The sequence below is a fragment of the Calypte anna genome, chromosome 18 (assembly GCF_003957555.1).
Source record: "Calypte anna isolate BGI_N300 chromosome 18, bCalAnn1_v1.p, whole genome shotgun sequence".
Lineage (NCBI taxonomy): Eukaryota > Metazoa > Chordata > Aves > Apodiformes > Trochilidae > Calypte > Calypte anna.
Window position 1 is genome coordinate 7,447,764 of NC_044263.1, and position 20,443 is coordinate 7,468,206.

Below are 20,443 nucleotides of genomic sequence, written 5' to 3' on the forward strand. Positions count from 1 at the left end.
GGTGATCCACTGCTGCCATCAGGGCTACTGGAGGTTGGACCAGATCGTTCTGGTGTATCATAGCATAGATTTGCTGAAGTCAAAAGAGCAGTTAAACCAGTTGACATCTGGCCCTAAAAAGTGATCCAGACCGTAGGAATGTTCTGGCTGATAAACAGGAATGATGTGTTTGTATTCCTGCTTTGCAGAGGCTCTGCAGGGATGCTGAGGTTGCTTGCAGCAATATTTTCTGTAATATGAATCCAAATAAATGAACAAACAAAGCTTTCTCTTAGGGTAACCAGCTCGCAGGGGATGAGTCCCTTTCTCAGATACCTTAGGTGCACTTTTTACAGCAGGGGAATTTCTGGGGAAAACCGAAGAAGCTGTGGGGTGCAGTCTCTGGACCTGCCATGGGCTCATTTATCATCCACATAGGTTATGGCACAAACAGCTGTACAAACAGCTTCTCCAGTGCCAAATCCCAGCAAATGGTGCCCAGTGACATCAGTTTCCACAGAGGAACCTGAGAGAGGGCAGATGTGGCTCCCCAGAGCACAACACTTTACACAGAGATGCAGTAGATTTTTCCTGTGTTTGCTGTAATAGGCTATAGACTTGGCCTTTTATTTCTGTTGTAATGTAACTGAGGAGCAGAGCCTCTAACCAGGTTGAAAAGACTTATTAGCATTTGGTTTATTAGCATTTGTCTAGCTTAGTCTTTTGAATGCTTGAGTTAGTTCCACAGGTAACTAAGCCCCAGTCCTGGGGAATTTTAACAGACTACTTCTTTGGGTCATGTCAGATGATGTTACCAGTGTTTCAGAATTCCTCCTCTTTTCCCATGGCAACCTTTTTATACATCAGTGTAACACGTAACTATGTGCCTGATGAGCTGGGCTCTCTTCTGGCTGCATCTAGGCTTTGCTACAGAGATACAGTGGTAAATAGACCTCAGGATAAATGAAAGTATCCCATTTGTACACCCCTACAAACTGCTCTGTCTTTGGTCTGGAGCACTGGGGTATGGTCACTAAGATGAACTGTGGGAGTCAGGGAAACTGGAAGCTCATAAGCAGAAAGAAATTCTCTCTCCAAATGGTTTCAGGACCTACTGGTGTCAAAAACCAATTCTTCATCTTTCAGGGGAAAGGACAAATAGCTTTCCTGAGCCTCTCTGCTAGTTTGGGCTGCTTCAGTAAAGAGCAAGGTGTCAGGAGGACACTGTGGTTCCTCAGTGGTGTCCCAGCTGTGGTATCCTCCTTCTGTCTTTTTTCTCTCAGCTGGTAAAATTGTGTAACTCTTATTTATTGCTTAGCTCCTTGGGCAACCAGGGACAGAGATCCTAAAGCAAGTACCATCGAGCAAAGATTGCTAACAATACTCAGTGTTTCTCCAGCATGTTCCCTTCGAAATGCTTCGCCTGCAGTAATTATAAGCAACAAGTAAAGGCAAAAAAACACTGCAAATGTTCCGAGCAGCCCCATGTGCAGGGTTTGCATGGTGGTGTGACCGTGTCGATGGGTGTCAGCCAAGTGCCACCGAATGAGCCGGTCCCAGCCAGGCTGCAGCTGCTCCTCTTCCCCTCCCTCGCAAGGCAGAGGAGGAGGAGGAGGAGGAGGATTCTTCCCGACAGAGAAAATGTTTCTCTTCGGGATGCTAATTGAGCTTGATCACTGGGCTTCGCTGACAGCAAATTAAGAGAGATGTAGAAAATGGGAGCACTGCTGTGCAACTTGCTGCGGGGGGTGTCGGGGCGAGTGACCGAGCTGCCTGCCCAGCCGCCTCCGAACCTGGCTGCACTTCAGCCCTGAGGATTAGCTTGCTGCCAAGGGATTCTTGCTCCGGTGACTCCCTCCTTTCCCACAGCCTTGGCTATAAGGCAACCCCACCACCTGGCTGGTGGGGTGTGTGCTTCCCTGATGAGCTGCCTGCCACTTATCAGCTGCCTCTGTTATCAGTGGTGTTTGAGCACGGCAGGCATTTCCTTGGGCTTCCATGTGTGAAGCTAGGATCAGGTCTCTTCCCTCAGTGTGGTCTTGACTGGTAATAGATACCAGGGTATTATCTGTGCTATCAGATAGGGGAAATAATGGGATTGAACTCAGGATATTTTATAGACTTCATGTCATGGAGTTTGATTCAAGCATCCTGAAAGGCCAAAACATCTCTCAGCGTGATGAGTTTGACACGCACTGCATCCCTAGGGAGAGGGGGCATCTGTTAGCTGCTACTTGCTTGTTGACCCTGTCATAATCAATAAGAATAGCTCATCAGAATGAAATAATTTATGCAAAGAAAAAGGATATCTATTTCCTGTAAAATACGCCCAAAGCATTAAAATAATTTCCTTCTGTATTACGATCAATCATTATATAGCAATGTGTATAAAGAAGAACTACAAAATGCTGCTTTCTCTGATGATTCAAAGTTCTCTGAAATGCTACCTGGAGACATAATTATGAGTCCAACTTGTTTATAGTACATTTCCTGCCAGCATTTAAAAACAACAACCAAAAAAGCTCCCCAAAAATTCCACAGCAAATTAACCTAAAAAATCAAACAAAAAAAGAAGCCATCACGGCCAAAACAAACTTTAAATAATTTTTAATATTGTTGTGTGGACATATATGGTTTTGGTTGGATAGCTTAATCTCATGAACAAAACAATTTAAAACCAATTTTTAAATAGTTTTTAGAACAGAAATGCAAATTACCAGTTAAATTATATATATAGATAGTAAGGGGAAGATCAAAAGGTAATGGAAGAAAAGCTGAGACTTTTGAGAGAGACTGTAAAAATTTTCTATAGAAATGTATAATTCTGAGCAGTCATAGAACATTCCTTTGCAGTGTTTAGATATTCAAATCCCCAGTGAAGTTTTTCTCTCTAATCTTCATTTTCTACACAAAAAAATCTGAAGACAGACATTTTCTTTCCTGTATTTCCATTTGTGGATTAAGCATACACAAAAACATCCCACCCCAAAGTATCAACTCTGTGCCTTGCCCCAGCTCTCAGGATCAACACCCTTCCTAGGGCACTCTGTGAGTAATTCTCTCAATGTATCTCTGTAATGGGCCATTATTCTGAGAACTTCAGCCCTGGGAAAGAAATATATCCTTGTGCAGTGGGCTAACTCAAGATGGATGTGCCTCTTAAATTCTGAAAATAGGTCTCAAGTGTGCTATCCTTCTGTCCAGCAGGGAATTTCAATTCCCAAAGCATAAACTCCTCTTATTTGATACAGGGGTGTTACTGGAAAGCAGAACTTCATCCTACTTGTGACTTTCCTGTTGCTTTAATCCCTGTTTAGGTTAACAGGGATTTTAAAAACCTCTAATTAAGGTCCTCATTCAGAGGCTGTTCTGCAATCAACCTGTGGTCATTTGCCTCCAGGTTTCTTAGGTGGTAGGGTGGAGATGGATCACAGAGCTCAAAAGTAACTCCAAATAGTTCATGTAGGCTGGCTTTGGATTTCATACCAACTGGGATAGTCCTTGGAGAATTATTTGGGGCAAAAGGATTAAAAAAAAAAAATAAAATAAAAAAATCTGTTACAGCATTCTCCCACACTGCCTCAGGGGAGAGCCTGTCATCTGCATTCAATTTTATTTGAGAACAGAGTGTTGTAGTTTGTTCCAGGCTGGAGCACACACAGGTTTCCATGCAAGCAGGAAAACTGGGAGACCTGAGCACTGGAGTGAAGCAGACAGCAGCTGTATGGACATGCCAAGGTATTCTGCCAGCTATAGCTGAGAATTGAGTTCAGTTTACAGCTAAAACCAGCAGCATTTTAGAATCATCTATACCTTTTTATTCATATAGTGCTATTTACACTTTGCAGTCCAAGCCCAGGAATCTCATTGTTATTAAAGAAAATTAGAGCATTCAGCTCAACTTATGTCCTGTTCATTAATAGTGGCAATCTAAAAGTGTGTATTCAGGCTTGATCAAGAGCCAGTGCTACTGAGCTTTCCTGTCTCTCTCCTGAAACACTTCTGTGGTCTAAACTAAACACCTCTTAGAAGCAAATCTGACAATTTGTGGTTGTTTGGCAGTTGTATTGTTCATATAACACCATTCTTGAAAAGCATTTCTTTTCAAATTACACCATAATGACCTCCTGTTTAGGTGTTAACATGTTCTGACATCACAATATTTTGGAATATCTCCATGAAAAGTCACATTTCTGTAAAGGCTGAACAACCTGAGAAGGTCCTACTAAATCAGGATTCCCAGGAGCTGAGATTTGCCTCTAACATGTTGCAGTCTCTTACAAGTCTGAAATTAATTTCCATTGGTACTTTATAGGTATCTTTCTGAACTAAACCTGTTGCAAGAGATTCTATGGCCTTTGTTTAGAAATTATTCTACCTTTGCATAAGTCAATTTGTTTTGTGCATTTTTATGTCTTCAGGGGAATAATTTCAATTTACAATTCCTCCAGAAGTAGTACAAACATCATCTTTATGAGGCAATCCTATCAATATAGATTGACTATTCCTATTTCCTAACACTTGTAGAATTTACAAGCCTTTGCTGATCCAGGATTATTGGTGCACTGATACTTTCAAGATGCAGCTGCACAGGATGCCTTCTATTCATCTATCCTTTTTTCTTCCCAGGCTCCAGTCAAAAAAACCCTAAAACTAGTGAATCAAACTGGGGAGGACTGGTGCTGGTGTATGTTGCTGTTAAAGAGAAGCAATTTCTTTTGACTTTCCCATATCTCTGGGGAAGTAAAATTTCACTATTGCACTGGAAAGGCTTCCCTTGCAAAACTGTCCTGTCTGAGGGCTCTGTCTCCATGACTGGCTGGCAGAATGTTCTTCATCCTCAGATCCCCTGGTGGGTACCTGCCCATGAAGTGGCAGAAACAATTGAGGGGCAGTTCATTAGCAAATGAAGTACATGCTTTCATCAGCTGCCCCTCACTTGGAATTGCATTCCATGGGTCTTGCAGGGGATGTAGGAAACATCAACTGTGAGAATGGCTAAGTACCACTGTCTTCAAGAGGCCTGCTAGCAAGCAGTAGCACTTTCTTCTGGCTGCAGAGCTATCCAGGCTCTGGGAGAGCAATTTGATCTTGGTAGTATTGCTCTCCACTGTGCTCAGTTCCCTGTGTCGAAGTGCCTGAAAAAAAAGGGGGAGAAATTAGTGAAGCTTTGACATCATTTTCGAGCTGAGAAAACAGAGACTGAGACTTTTCATTGATTTTGTAATTTAGTTTATGCTGCTTTTTCTTTTTTATTTTTTCAAATGATATGGTATTTTTGTTTTAATAAGATGTGTGGTCTGTATTATGCTATTCAAAATCTGAAACTTATGCTCACACTCAGCTGCATAATAGTTTTCCTGGCTGAATAAGCATTATATCTCTAACTCAGTTATGGGAGCCAAAGCTTGTGGAAAATATATTTTAACACATATTTCTATAAAGTTGTAGAGTGTCTAAATTTTATGTGCTTTTTGGAATATGGGCAGTGCAAAAAAAATGAAAATAAGTGATCATGCATCATGGTGGAAAGGCTGGAGGCAAGAAATTATAAGCAACATAAATTTGTTTAAAGACCTGAATGATTTCTGATAAAAAGTGCTTTGTGGTAGTTTGTACAAAGCGTGTGGGCCTGGTCATGCTGTTCTGGCAAAATGTGAAAAAGGACTTGGATTATTTTTGCATCCAGTGTGGGAATAATCATCATAAAACTCTAGAAAGCATTCTGCAAATATTAAATTGGAAATTATCAAAATACTCATTTAGGAAGGAAAGCATTACTGCCTCAAGAAACTGCTAGGTTAAATAACTCATCCAAAGCCAGTGAAAGAACCAAGGGTCAGACCGTAATTATTATTGCCAAATGAAAAAGCAAATGATACTTGGATTGCAGCAGAGTTCACAGTCCTAAATTCCTATGTGGTCAAGAAGGCTTTGGGCTTGATGGCTTCATCCACAGGACACACATCTTCAGGAGATGTCATAAAAATGATGTCAGCTCAGTTGTCAGGGGAACAGAAGTGCTGGTGCCAAGCAGAATGTGCTCAGTGTTGTTTCCTGGCAAGACAACTCAACTGAATAAAAAATCCTAGTGAAAAGAAAGCACTGGGGTAGACTTCACCATCCCAAAACTAGATGGGCTCAACCCCATTTCTGCAATCCCACTCTTGCAGCTGCAGAATTGCTTCTCCACTAGAATTTGCATTGTGAGATTTGGTGAGAGTTACCCACAGGGATTTGACTTCTTTGCCAGTAAAGATAGAGGGAGGCTTTTCTGTCTCTTGGGGAGGCTCAGCAGTAGCAGAGGGTATGAATTAGTAGGTTATGAGAGTCTGTTACAAAGCTGCCTAATGTTAATCTCATTGGATGTATCTGTATTTAGAATTAATTGTGTTTCTGCTGATACAGACTTGCAGAGGAACTCTGTTTGTGTACCTACTCATTTGCATGTTAATGGGGTTCTCCAGGGTTTTTCCTTGATCTTTAACAATAGGAAATCCTGGCTAATTGAAATTTATTTGAAAAGGTTTTATTTGCCTCTTGGGTTAGGGACAATAGACTATAAGAGCTGAGAAAGGCTGCAGTGCTCATGTGAGCAAGTTAGATTTTAATACCTAAGCATATCCACACTGGTAGGATAAATTAACGAAGGAGGTGAATGGTTTACACTGATCCTCCTCATGCTAACACCCAAAAATTGGGTTTGGTCCAGCCTGTTCATGTAGTGACTGCATCCAGGCAGCTGAGGTGGAAACTCTGGAATTTTAATGGAAAAGGTGCCTTGCATGTAAAGCTTTCCACATGGCATAGCTGTGTGCTTCTAAGAGATGGATCTGTCTCAAGAATATAGGGATGGCAGTGTACAAAGATCTGTTCCCATTACCACCACTAACACTCATAAATAATTTCAATTATTTACATTTATTAATGCTCAAAATTCAACCTGAACACTTGAATTGTCCTTAAATGCCACGTGTCGAATCCTGGCTTTGTTTATTCTGATGGCTTTGATTCTCTAACTCCTTATTCCCCTCTCTCTGCTGAAGACATTTCCATCTCAGCTCTTGGGAGGGGGGGGTTGCAGGCAGCCCCTTGCTCTCCACGTGACTCCTGCCTAGAGATGCTGGGAAGTGGTGGTGAAGCCTGAAAGTTGCTGTAGCAGAACAACAGACTCTGGGAATTACCTCTAGGCTGGGAATGTTGTGATGGCTCAATTTATCAGCTGCCCCCTTTGCCAGCACCATCAGTCAAAAGTGGAGCTGGAGGTTAGGATTTTAGTGGGGAAATAACATTTTGGGCAAATGGTGATGATGATTTGTTTTGTCGGAAGGGCTGTGTATTTATACGACTTATTCTCTGGGGCCTGCATTTTCAGCTAAGGCATGAGAGCTCTTCTGATGTGCACCTTCTGGGATCCTTTATTTTTAAGCCAAATACTGTGGGTTTTTTTCTCATTAGTGCCCAAAAAACATTGCAGGACCCAATTGACACTTCACTAATCTATATTTTAGAATCTGCCTATGATTTGGTAGCCTCAGCCTAGCTCTTTGCAAATATTTTAATTGCTGGGTCTGATATTGATGTTCATTATCTGGCAGTCCATTTCCTAGTACAGGACAGAGTATAATCCCAGCTGAAGCACAGCTGCCAAAATAAAATGAACATAGAGTGCAGCTATTGCTTTAATGGTGTTTAAATACTCATTATCTCAAACTTCACAGTCCAAACTTGTTGCTGATAGTGCAGTAAACAAGGGGCTACCACACTGCTGTAACCAGAGTGCAACTGGGTTTTGTCATGAGACAGAGCTGATTAATGCCCCAAAGGGAGCTTGGAGTTCCCTGTGCTCTCCCAAGGCAGGGAAAAGTAAAGGTGACAGAGAATGCAACAAGGACAAGTCTGTCACCCTGCCAGAGATGAGGGTCTGGGGGAATGGCTGTGGGTGCTGGGTGCCAGGTGGTCTGAGGGTGCACAGAGGTGTCCCTGTGGCAGGTTGCTGAGGGAAAGTGGTGGAAGAGGTGAGGTCTGTTCCAAGGCAGCTGTTTGAGTCAGAGCTGATAAGCTATGAAGCAGCAAGGCCTCACAGATACACATAGATTGTGAAGTTCACTTTGTACCAGCTAAGCACTTTTTTTTTTTTGAGCATCTTGTTTGTGAATATGAGAATTCATAGAAGGATTGGACCTGGACAACTTTCCATCTTTTGTATTCCACTCTGCTCCCATGGGAGTGTTATCCTCTGAGATTTCTACAGGAGAGGTAAAGATGGAAAGGCTCTGCCTCAGTGCACAATTATCTGGAGTCTTTTGTAAAAGCAGTGGAAAGCAATTAAAGTCTGGGAGACACTTGGATTGCCAAGTGTTGTGCTTGAGGCAGAATGGGCTGTAGTCACCAAAAAATGTTGCTCTGTCATCCTGTTTCTCCACATATAGACAGGTAGAACAGGACAAGCAGAGGAGAGAGTGAATTTCCGTGCTGAGGAATGGTGACCAGACTTCCTTGACTTGAGTGAGTTTATTGGCACCTGCCTATCAGGGCAGCTCTTTTTAACTAAAGTACATAGTGATCCTCAGTAACAAAATAAACCCAGAAGTAATAAACTAAGCAGGTACTGAGGTTGTCTGCCTGCTCCCAGGCTTCAGCTTCAGGGTAGCTACAGTGCTTCATTTGTTGCAGCAATAAATCACTGCAGATGTCATCAATCTTTGTAAAATATAATAGAGAAAGCTCAGGTTGCTGTAATTGACAGCAGCAATAGCAAGGTAAGGCACAAGAGAAACTCCTAAATGTTCTTTGGGTGTAAATCCACAGTACCATGCAAGCAAAGAGTCTAGTAAGGAAATGCAAAATAATGTTCAGAGAGAGATTTTTGGTTTATGCTTGTTTCTGTATTTGCTTGGCAAGTGCTGTTGCAGTTGACTAGAAATGATGTTAAAGTGAGCAGCAGATGTGCATCCTGCAATATACTGAGATACTCTTAAATCAATCTTTGTTTTCAAAGTCTTTTGGAAACTTGAGAGGGAGAAATAGAATATTAATAGCCAAACTGGTTGGTAAACTATGCAAGCACTTTGCAAGTACTCTACAAAGAAAGGTTGTGGTAAACTTTAAATTGGTCCTAAGGGAGCTACCCCGGACCATCATCAAATACAGCATTTCAATGAGTGTGTGTCAGGACTATCTTTTTTTCACCAGCTGGAGCTTGGAAGTGTGAAATTCTACAGAATTCAGAAGTCTTACTGCATGGAACTGTACCATATACTGCAACTTCTTTGTTATTAACTGGAATTTTAAGTGGATTGTCTCTAGATTCTGGAGCTTAAAGCTTGTAGCTTCTAAAGGATCATCAGTTTGCAGATGTTTTTTTTTTTTTAAGGAGAGAAATTATCTTTATTAACTCCAAAAGTTCTATGGAAGTAGTTGTGTGCTTGTCATCTCAATATCTAAGCAGATGATGGTCAGGATTTGGCTGTGTTCTTATTAGAACAAAAGCTGCAGGATGCAGAGGAAAGAACTAGAAATGTGTTATCTTCTCATTTTGCAGCTGAGTATTGCAGATAGAAAATCTACCTTTCCCACCCTGTTCTGATGGACCTACTGGAGATGTTTCTTTAAGCCTGTAACCATCAGCTGCAGTCTCTTAGTTAATTTCTGTACATCTAGATAGTTTTGAAAAGACTTTTGTTACTGATTCAAAGGTCAGTTGTTCCTCCCTTCTTTCCTTAGCAACTTGCTTGACTAAAATGTAAACCTCTGCTAGCTGTAAAATTTGAAGTGGGAGAAAATGCAGATGTTATGTTTATTTCCAGTAGTTTTTAACTCCTGTTCAGGGAGACAGAAAACACAGCACTGTGCAAAATGTGCCTAAAGCTACAGTTCTTTTATTTCCCTGCACAGTGCCCATAAGAAGAATTATTAAACATGATTTTCACAAGGCAGGCATTTGGTTTTTAAATCAGGATTGGAAGATACACTGGGGCTTAAGAGATTTATATGCTATCACCTCTTTATAATTGTTTCTGTAAATGGATGTGAGAGTTGAATCACTTAGCATCATTTGTTTTGCTGAAGAAAAGCAACAAATTTTAAACTTATTTTCCTATCCAGGCAAGTGATCTGCTATTCCTGAGAACACCTGGGTGGTAGGGCATATTGCTGCATGTATATTGCTGCCTTTTCTATAAGAAAGAGAAAACAAATACACAAATAGTAGCTCATGCTGTCAGCTCCAGGATGTTTTCATTTCTTTGAAAATGCAGTTCTTCAGTATCTGAGTAAGATTTAAAATGGAAATTGAAGGTAAAATACAGAGTTAAATCTTATGTTATGGACACCTGCTGCAGTCAGTGCCACTATTCTTGTATGTAAAGATAAGGAAAAAATTTAAACAGTTAACATTAGAATTTATTCACATTTCCCTCCGTGAAAGAGTGTTGGTTTGTGAGATACAGAGAAAAAATACATTACTCATAATTTTATTTTAGGAATAAGAAAATTTTTCTGTGGTGTGGACCATAAAATCTCATGAACAGCAGTTCTAGGAGACAGTCTAGGACTGTGTAAATAAATTACTTATTTAGACCAGAATAATCCATAGTAGTGTCACAAAGTAAGCTTTGTGGTCCTGATTATTTTTGTGATTTTGAGATTAGTTACATTTCTTCTTCTGAGAAGAAATTAATATTCAGTGAACAAAGTTCTAGAGGAAGTCTTACTGCAGAAAGTGGTTTGCAAGCTTTAGCCACTGAGTAAGTAGTAGTTTTTCTCTGTTACTTTTTGTTCTGATGATGTTCTAGACTTGATTGACTGAGAATCCTGTAGCCTAATCTGTCAGCCAGCCAATAACTCACTATGTTATGTGCAGTTATGAGTCTTGACAAGGTTTTCTCAACAAATTTCTCTGAGAACCTTTTCATCCTGCATCCCAGGGAAAGCCTCTGTTATTGTATGCAGATAAGCAATGCTTGAAACCTTGAGGTTGCTCTCGTTGGAGCCTGCAGGTACTTCCCTGGCAGAAAAATGAAGACATTAAGATTTAGCATTAGAGTGCTCTTGTACCCTCACAGTAAAATAATTAACTCTGCTAGTTGGAGAGCTTGATACAGAGCAAAAGGTCCCTTTGAAGAATACAGTGTCACTAATTAGTTTTTGTGATTGTATGTATCGATATTCCAATAGAGACTCAGAAGACAGTGATCTGTCAATGCACTCTGTTCCTGGCAGGCTCCTGGGGGGAAGTCTCAGGCTCATCCAAGTCTACAGTAAAATTTCCCTTTGCTTCCACTTGTCCAGACTGAAGGCACTTGGGCAATTGAGCTCCTTTGGCAGAGATTTGTTGTTCTAGTGTTAATTACTGGATAAAATCACAAAACCCTAAACAAATAAAAGCACCAGTAATCCTAAGCAATAACCAGGAGAATAGAAGTGTCAAGTTGAGATGAGAAGGGTGGTTTAAGTGAACAATAATAGACATTCAGCACAGAGGCTAAGGGTAACCCTTGGCCCTTTACCTCACTGGTTTTCATGGCATTATAAAGCAGTAAGCTGGTCAAAAGAATTTTCTCTATCTAGAGAAATGTGTAACTCAGGGGGAATCCACAGGTAGTTATTTAGGGCTGTCCTGTGCTTCTGGGCAGTCCTGGCAGTATGATCCATTATTACTCCTGTATAAATTGGAGCCTTATATTTAAAGCTTTTTCTTTGAAAGATGTGGGCATCAGTCACATTATTCAATCATTTTTCTTTTTAAACAGAGTGATGGTGATTCTTTTTTTCCCTTTGCTGATTTGGTATTTGTAGCCTGTTAAAATTTGCATGTAATTGACAGTGAAGTGTAAGGCTGCCTAAACCAAAATAATCATTTAGATAAGCTGTGTGCTCAAAACATTTTTTCTGCTTCTATTAAGAAAGCAGTTATTTGAATATTGCCATGTTCCTGGCTGACACATCCCTTTCAGCATCTTGTTCAGAAGCACTGTAGACACAACACAGTAAAAGCAGAACAACAGTTTTGCCATTTTTCATCATTGACAACGTAGCTAAAGCCTCCATGGAAGCTCTGTCTCTGGAAGAACAGGCTCGTGACAGAGAAACTGCTCCCGCCTGAAATGAATGGAATTGCTTTCTCAGATCCGTGGACTTTTATTGGGACAAAAATTCAATTTCCAGATGTTTGCTGGGGGATCTTTGGCAGCCCTTCTGCTGCTCAGTGGCCATAAAGCATCCTGCAGAGCATGGCTAAAAGCAGTGGTTATGATTGACAACTACCCATAAGCCTCCTTTTAATTTAGGATGCACAATGCTGGAATGTGATTTCTGTTTGTACTGCTGCGTAAAAAACTTATTTCAAAGTGAAAGTCTTCTGTGACCATTAAGTGGAAGAATTTCTTTTGTGCCTGTAGCATCCCATGTACATTTTATGAGCCAAGGGAGATAAACAGGAGAAGGGTTCCTAAGTCATAGTCTGCTCTTTGAATGTGGAAGAGATTTCCCTGCTTTTAAGGAACACAAACACGTTTTGGGGCTGAGAGGGGAATCAGACAAACCCAAGAAGCTGTTGGAGCAGGCAGTGTGTACCAGAGGCACATCAACTCCCAGTGCTTATAGGAAATTCAACAGAATTCCAAGGGTTAGAAATTTTTCTCCTAAAATACAGGGTCAAAATTGATCCTTGTGTAATTCTGTAGGGTTTAGAGAAGTAACTGTGGTAAATTTGGCAGGTCCTTGAGTTTGCAGTCTTCCTGTATTTAACCATGAAAGAAGAAAGGCAATGCCTGTGCTAGCACAGAGCTACCACAAACACTGACTTCAATGAACCACATGAGGCTGGGGTCTCCTAAGCAGTAAGCACACTCAGCATCTTGCAACAATAGACCTTTTTAGTGTCATCAGAGTTTATAGGTCTTGCCCAATTGAGTTATATAAATAGCTTCAAGTTACAGCCCTGTAAAATGCCAAATGGTCCTTTCCAGATTGCTGTAGGCACTCAGCTCCCATTGACCTCCAGCTGAACTAAATAAAAGTTGATGTCAAAAGGAGTTAAATGAGTTCCTTCTCTTTGGGAAAGTTTTGAGAAATAAGATGAGCTTTTATATCAGACAACTACTCTGGATTTTCTTCTTCTTGTGCTTGCTTCTGGTTTTATGTGAATATATGGATATGAATCTTACACATAAATATAAAATATGAGAGGAGGAATGAGCACCAAAAAAATTAAAGGTAGAAAAATCCCAGCTGACAGGAGGTGCCTTTTTTCATAGGGAAATTGCTTGTTGCATATTATATTCTCAACTCTGAGCTTAAATTAACTAATATGTTATTTTCCTCATGAATTTCAGGGCTCTACTGTAGGTGCTTTTTGTCTTTACACAGCAAGCTCTTTGCGTTCAGCAGGATTATTTGGTGATGACTTTGTTTTTGTGACTATGTATGTACAGTTTCTACCCAGAATGTAAAAATACACCCTAGAAAGTGTTACTGAACAAGGGGCTCCTTGTTGCAGATTGGTTCCATGCTGCTGATAATCCCTCTGGGTTCTGGCTCTCCAGTCTGACCACAGACAGCATCCTGGGGTGGGGTGTGTGTGCACCAGGCTGGGTGGCCTGGGCTGGGCTGGTGGGGAATCATTGTCAGCTCTGGGTAGCAGCTGTACTGGGTGAGGTGTACAAATCCCCAGAGATTCACTTGGACAAGATAAGCACTTGTTAGGGTTTATAAGGTGAAGTTCTCAAGAGGTGACCTCAAGCTATGGTTGCCACCAGGCAGTTATAAGCAGCAGAGTCCAATTAATGAACCTCACTGTGCCTCTCTGTCACTTGTGTCCTAACACCCAGGCAGGGTTGTTTTCAAACCAGGTAATCCTGAGCTATAGTGATACTGATGCTCAGGAACTCACTCTGTAAGGCCTGATCTCTTAAGGTGGAAAATTGCTGTGGAAATCCCTTGAGAGCAGCTTGTCACTCAGTATTTTCACTGCAGTGTAAGCCTCCCACTACTGCTGTTGATGCTGCTCAGGTTGAGGGGACACCATGCGGGAGTGGATTTCTTCTCTGACTGGCTTGGGGCTTTTGGTTAACTCAGAGAGGTCTTGAATCCTGCCCAAAATTGCTGCCCCCTCTGTGGATGCTGTCTGGGCACCTGGGTCAGCCCTGTGTGTGTGTGTGAACACAGCAGCTCAGCTCTCCAAAGAAACACCATGGTACCAGCTGGTGGTGTGATGGTGTCCACAGAGTGCTGGGTGATGTGATCAGTTTCTTTCACACAGCCCAGGCACTTCTTCCATTTCTACCACCACATCCTTTTGATTTCTTGGACTGTTTGGATTTCCTCATGTGTTTTGGCTTCTGTGTTGTGCTCATTTATTGTGATGGCTTTGTTTATACCAATGCAAAGATGACATTGCTTTTATTATGCCCTTTGAACTCTAATTTTTTAGATTGACTTGAAATTTGTAACTCCTGCTCCTCAAGTTCCAGATTTTTAAGATTTCCCACTTTTCTGCTTTCAGTATATTTAAATTTTTTTTGGCTCAGTGCCATGTAATTTACATAATTACTTCATACAAGGTATATTTTGCAGTTCATAATTCCAGAGTATGTCACTACCAAACAAAGACTGTGAATAATTCGCCCAGTAGGAATACATGGATATGAGATGTTTTGCAAGAGTTGCTCCAGACAATTTTTTACCCACAGAAATGGCTTGAGAAAATAGATTGTGAAGTCTTCCTTCATTCAGCAGCAGCTTAGACTTTTAAGAGAGTGAGAAAAAATATTATTAGATAAAATCATCTTTCTTCTCTTGATGCTTTAAAAGAAATTGGTTAATTAAAAAAAAAAGAAAAAGGAAAAAATAAATTAGCTTGCAAGATCTTATTTTTGTAGAATAATTGACAAGAATGACTTAAACTGATTTATCCAGGGATCTGAAGAGAGATTCACTTTCTAGTGTGTTTTCAGTTCAGAAGAGGAGTTCATGGACACATTTAGAATCTCAAAGGGTTGCTGAAGTAAATAATTTTTATGGTGAATTACATTAAATATATGGTGCTGTATGTGTAGTAAAGTGATTTTTCATGTGCCATTAATTATCAGTTTCTGAAAGGAGGTGAGGAATGTATTAGAACTTAGATTATCTGTCTGGGATGCTCTCTCCTAGCAGCCAGGAAGAAAAAATGTCTTTAAAAGTTAGATTTCTCTGTAAACTCTGTAGAAACTTTTGTATTTTACATTTTGCCTGCAGTACCCACCTAAGGTATGACATAAATATTGCTCAGGAACTGTGAGCACATAGAAAACCAAACAAATACCAAAAGAAAGTGGTGTTTCAAAGGTGCTTCATAATAAGGAAAAAAGTATTTTTATCTAGTCAAGAAGTTTTCTTGTGTTGTTTTATGTGTGCAGTCTTTGAGGTAGTTTTGAGTTCCTGCCCTTTTTCTTCTCTTCAAAACAACATTTCAAGCCCAGCCATGTGAAATCTGTGTATTTCAGGCAAGTACATTTAAGGCTTTACTTGAAGCACATGTTCCTCCTGTCATATACTGAGTTATCACCTTCCAAATTTGTTAGAACCAAGCTTCGGGGTGTGATAAGAATTATGGATGCAGTGTGAAGTTTAAACAAATCAATAATCAATCTGCATGGGCAGAGCCAACATTTGACTCTCATTTGACATGGAGCAGTCCCAGTACTGAGCTTGGGCACAGTTCCTGCAATTTGTTTTCATTTCTGTTGAACCACTGAAGTCTTTTGTGCTGCCATTAGCACTTTGGAAGCATTAAGGAGGAAAGTGAGATGGATTCAAATCCATATAGGTACAAAATCAAACTAATCTTCTTCTGCAGCTGAAAGTGAAATTCTGAGAAGCTGGGGATTCTTCAAAGTCATTTCTCCAAATTCATTGCAGAAATCATCAAAGCACTGTTTTCTGCTTTATCTTAGTCTGAAAAGGAGAAGTTACTTTTCCTGACAGGGCAGTGGATTTTATATTCCACATACAACCCACTGCTTGCTGGGACTGAACTCTCATTTATGTTTCAGAGCTTTGTATCAGAGGAAAATACATTGTCTACAAAATGACTACATAAAATTGCATTTGTGGGAGAGTAAAATGCACCTAACAAACCTGTAATTTCAAATTTACCATGCATATGATTAAATAATATGTCTTTAAAATACACACATTTTCCTGGGCTTCCCGGGAAAGCCCACACAATTTTCTGTCCTATTTTGCTTTCCGTCCATGTTGTGAAACTTGGTAAAGTTTTTAGCAGCTGTCAAAGCAAATTTACTACAGAAGAGGTCTAAGTTCTTGTGTAATCCAGAAGGGAAAAGCCCTGCTGACTTGCTTTTGCTTCATCTTTGGTCTTTACAACACTTTAAAAGCCTCGTGTCATTAAGATTCAGAAACAGCACTGGATGAAGAAAATTTTCCATCTGCTAAAGAGCAGCAGTTTTGTGTGTAAAATGTGTGGACTTATATTTAAAGAATTAGTTCCTAATAAGTAATTTTTAACAGGGTGTTTCTGGAGTTGGGTTTTTTTTTGTTTGTTTTGTGGGGGTTATTTTAGGTTTTTGTTGTTGTTTTAGCATATAATCTTCTAAAAATATCATTGTTAAACAAATGAAATGGAATTTGTGAGCTGGGTTGTTCTAAACCAATGAAGTTTTAGTGATGTGTGGCTGAGACAGCCTGAACTTGTGGAAGGGAGGAAGCTGCCAGGTCAGTGAATGATGGATGTAAGGGTGTGTATGGCCTGAAGAATGACCCAACACCTGGGCAGTGAGATGTCACACCACATGTCAGCAATGCAAAGAAATGCCTTAAAGAACTAAGTATGCCATGGCATAACATGAAGCAAAAAAAAAATGTATCATCTTACAATGTATTTAAATATATTAAATACACAGGAGCTTCATTGATGAGGTTTGTGGATTGTCTCTCATTCCCCCTCCTGCTCCAGAACAGCTGAGCTGCCTTGTTCTGCCATGGAACCCTCTGGCTGAGCTCTGTAAGTCCCTGCTTCACACCCAACTCTGGGTCACTTGTGTCTTGTCACTCTTGAGGAATTCAAGTTAAGCAAGTATCTCTGCGCTTCTCAGGGAGCACTCAGAACTACGGATTACAGCAAGGAGGCAGAAGGAAATTATTTATTTTTCAATTATTTCAACAGAAAAGTGCATCCAGATCTCTGCTCCTAGCAGCCTGCCTTCCTATAGATGAGCACAACAAAAGAGCAAAACAACCCACTCCTCCCAATTCAAAACCAAAACCACACACAGAGTATTCACAGAGAAACAGAGATTAATTTGAATTCCCAGGGATGATGATTTTTTGATTTTTTTTTTTTTTTGAGGGTTGTATCTGCAGCATCCTCCTCTCTGCTGAGCTCCTGAGCAGAACATATGAGTAGGTGTGGAGTCTACAAACTCTTTTTCAGTTGAGATTTCCAAGCCCTGGAAATTTGCTGACCTTAGCCAAAGTCTTTTATCACTGTGTGATTACTGTTTGAACACCTTGGTTCTCCCTCTTAGTATTATTTACCTATTTTTAGCCACCTTTAGCCTTTCATAGCTTGAAATATCTGGGAACTCCCTCCTCTCCATGTGTTCCCCCTTGAATCTGTGATCATCATGCCCAGGTGATTTGAGGTTTGCCAGTTTACTTTTACAAAAGGTTTAGTTTGAAAATCCTATCCCAGTGGGAGTAGCCCTAAGTTAAAAACTGAGAGGTGCCTCAGTGACTTCAGAACACAAGTCCCATTGGTTTTCAGGAATTTCTTACATGTATTTCTTTGTGTCTCTGGCACAAAATATGAAACTGAATTTTGTTGTAGGATGGAGTTGCCTTTTAGAATAGTCTGTTAAAGGGTTCTGGTCCTGTGTAGGTGCAGTGTTGTAGCTGCATCCATCCCAGTGATTTAGGAATCACACTCAGTTCAACATCAAAACTTGTGCAGGGAGGTGCTGCCCAGTCTGAGTAAAGATGTCAGGATAACGAGTATTGCTGCTTCTCACAGTCCATCAATTTGGAAGCAGAAGGAAAACTGGCATGTCAAAGGTGATAAACCCAAATCTGTGCATCAGCTGGAACTACAGCCTCCAATTTTCTAATCTTCTGGGTTGAAACCTGCAATTTCTTCATTCAAAAATCCCAGAGATGTCACTGGTCTTATTTTAACTCTTGAACAAGTCCACTGACTTTGTCATTTATAGATGGACAAGCAGAGATCTGAGCTGCTTGTGTGATTGGCATGAAGCCCCTGTGCAGGGCTTGAGTGGTTTAAGGGGCTCAGAATAAGGATCCCTAATATCCACATCTGTGCCCAGATCTCTGCACAGAGGAAGGAGAATGGGAAGGAACGTGGAGAATGTGAATAAGGATCAGCTCTGTTCTGATCTCAGTGTGGCAAATCTGGGGACTATGTTCACATAGGTCCTAGTGTAAATTTTAACATCTTTTTCAGCTTTTAAAGTTCCTGTAGTTTCTCTTTTTATCTCCAGGATCTCTATATTAAATGTGCAGAAATAAATATAAGTTTATATTGACAAAAGATCCAAACTCCTTTGAAGTCAGTAATATTTTTTTGTGTGGGCTTCAAAATCTTCAAGGCAAATAATTATTTTGCTTTAAAACTCTTTACCAAACGTGTTTTGCCTTTCAAAATCGCCCTCTTTTCCAAAATCTTTTTAATTACTTTCTTCCATTTTAATGATTATTCCCACACTTGTTTGCATGGTGACTGCCTGAGGCTACTTTGACACTTTTAGTACACAATCATAAGCCATACTTGCGCTTGCCTGAAAAGAATTATTGCTTTAAAATAAAAATGAGGTGAGAAGCACATCAGGGACACACTGCAAATTACTTAGAGCTATCTTTATACTTTCAGTCACAGATGCAAATAAAAGTAGAATTTTTCCTGCATGGACTTTTGACCTGGTTTTGGCTACCAGGAAGCTTTTAGCTGTTATTGGCTCATAAAGGACAAAATACTGAGGTAATTTACTGGCTTTTCATTTTGCCTTAAGGTTCCTTCTGTATAATCACTCAATAACCTGGTTTGTTTGTTACCTCTACTACATTCTGAAGCATTTTTCCCTTTTCCACCATTACTTGCACATCAAATTTTTAAGTGCAGTGGAGTATTGGACCAAGCTGCAGTCTGTGAAGACATTCTTTGCAGTATTCTGTAAATAATTTAATAGTATAGGTCATGAATACTCATACAAACGTTGTAACGAGGGGAAATCCAGGTGCCCCAATGCTGAAGATGCAGATTGATGTAGTGTTTAACTGAATTTTCTGGCTTAGCAGCCATGGTAATGTTGAATGAAAAAAAATCTAAAATCAGATTTGTATTGCCACCCAACCTACAGATGTCATTACAAGTCAAACATTTACATCTCTATAAACAAGAACCTCTGATATTTGTCTGCTAGTGCATCACATAGAGCTGGATTCTGCATATTTGCTGATGTTCCTATTTTTTTTTTCTAAGCAAGCCAGTTTAGTAAATACTTCCTCAGTAAACAGTCTTGTCATGTTTTTCCAGAGCATTAAGAATTTTTAAAGTATTTTAGAGTTTTTGGTGTAAGGGAATAAGCTGGGGGAATTCAATTTGTTTACCACCTCCTAAAGTGGAAAAGTGCTCACATAAACAACTTTGAGTAAGGCTGAGTGGAGGATACACAGAGCTAACTGCAATATACATATATTTGCTTTACCAGTTGCAATATAGAATTTCAGTATTAAACATATTTTCTACAAAACAGAAGCATAAGGAAGGTGTAATGTTCCCTGTGGTGCTACAGGGGGGTTGATGACTTTTTTTTTTTTTTACTTATTTGAAATTTTATTCAAATAATTTTTAGGTAAAAACTTTGGGGTTTTTCGAAAAGAAAGTTAATGAAAATTTTAAAAAGAAACATGTTAAAAATCGAAGCATTAAGATATTTTAGTAAAATTGATATATTAAAAATAGTCCTTTTGTTTTAATAGCTTATAAAATGAAAATATGATGAAGTGAGAGTATTTTTATGACTTCTTACTTCTTCCAAGGTGTAGTACGTTTGATTATGCAATTATGACACTTTTTTATTTTGTCCTGCGAAGGAAGGGAGCTTCTTGGGGATGTCTGGGGACCCCAGAGGTGCTTACTCCTTCATCAGAAACATCAGTGGGGGCTTTATAAGCATCACTGGGAGCACTTTGGGAAAACAGAATTCCTAGTTTGAGTGCAGAGGCCACTGCAGCAGAAGTGGGGTAAGGAGTTAATAGCAGGTCATGAAGTGTGTTAGCAGGCATAGAAAATGTAAGTAAACACCCCCTGAGCCCCTCATGATCTATTGCCCAAGCAACTCATCTGTTTTTCCAGAGGCAGAGTGGAGGTTATTTGCAGCCTGTGTAAAACTGTGGTTCTTGTCAGGATGAGGCATGGAGCTTGCTTTGCTCTGCTGTCTTTAGT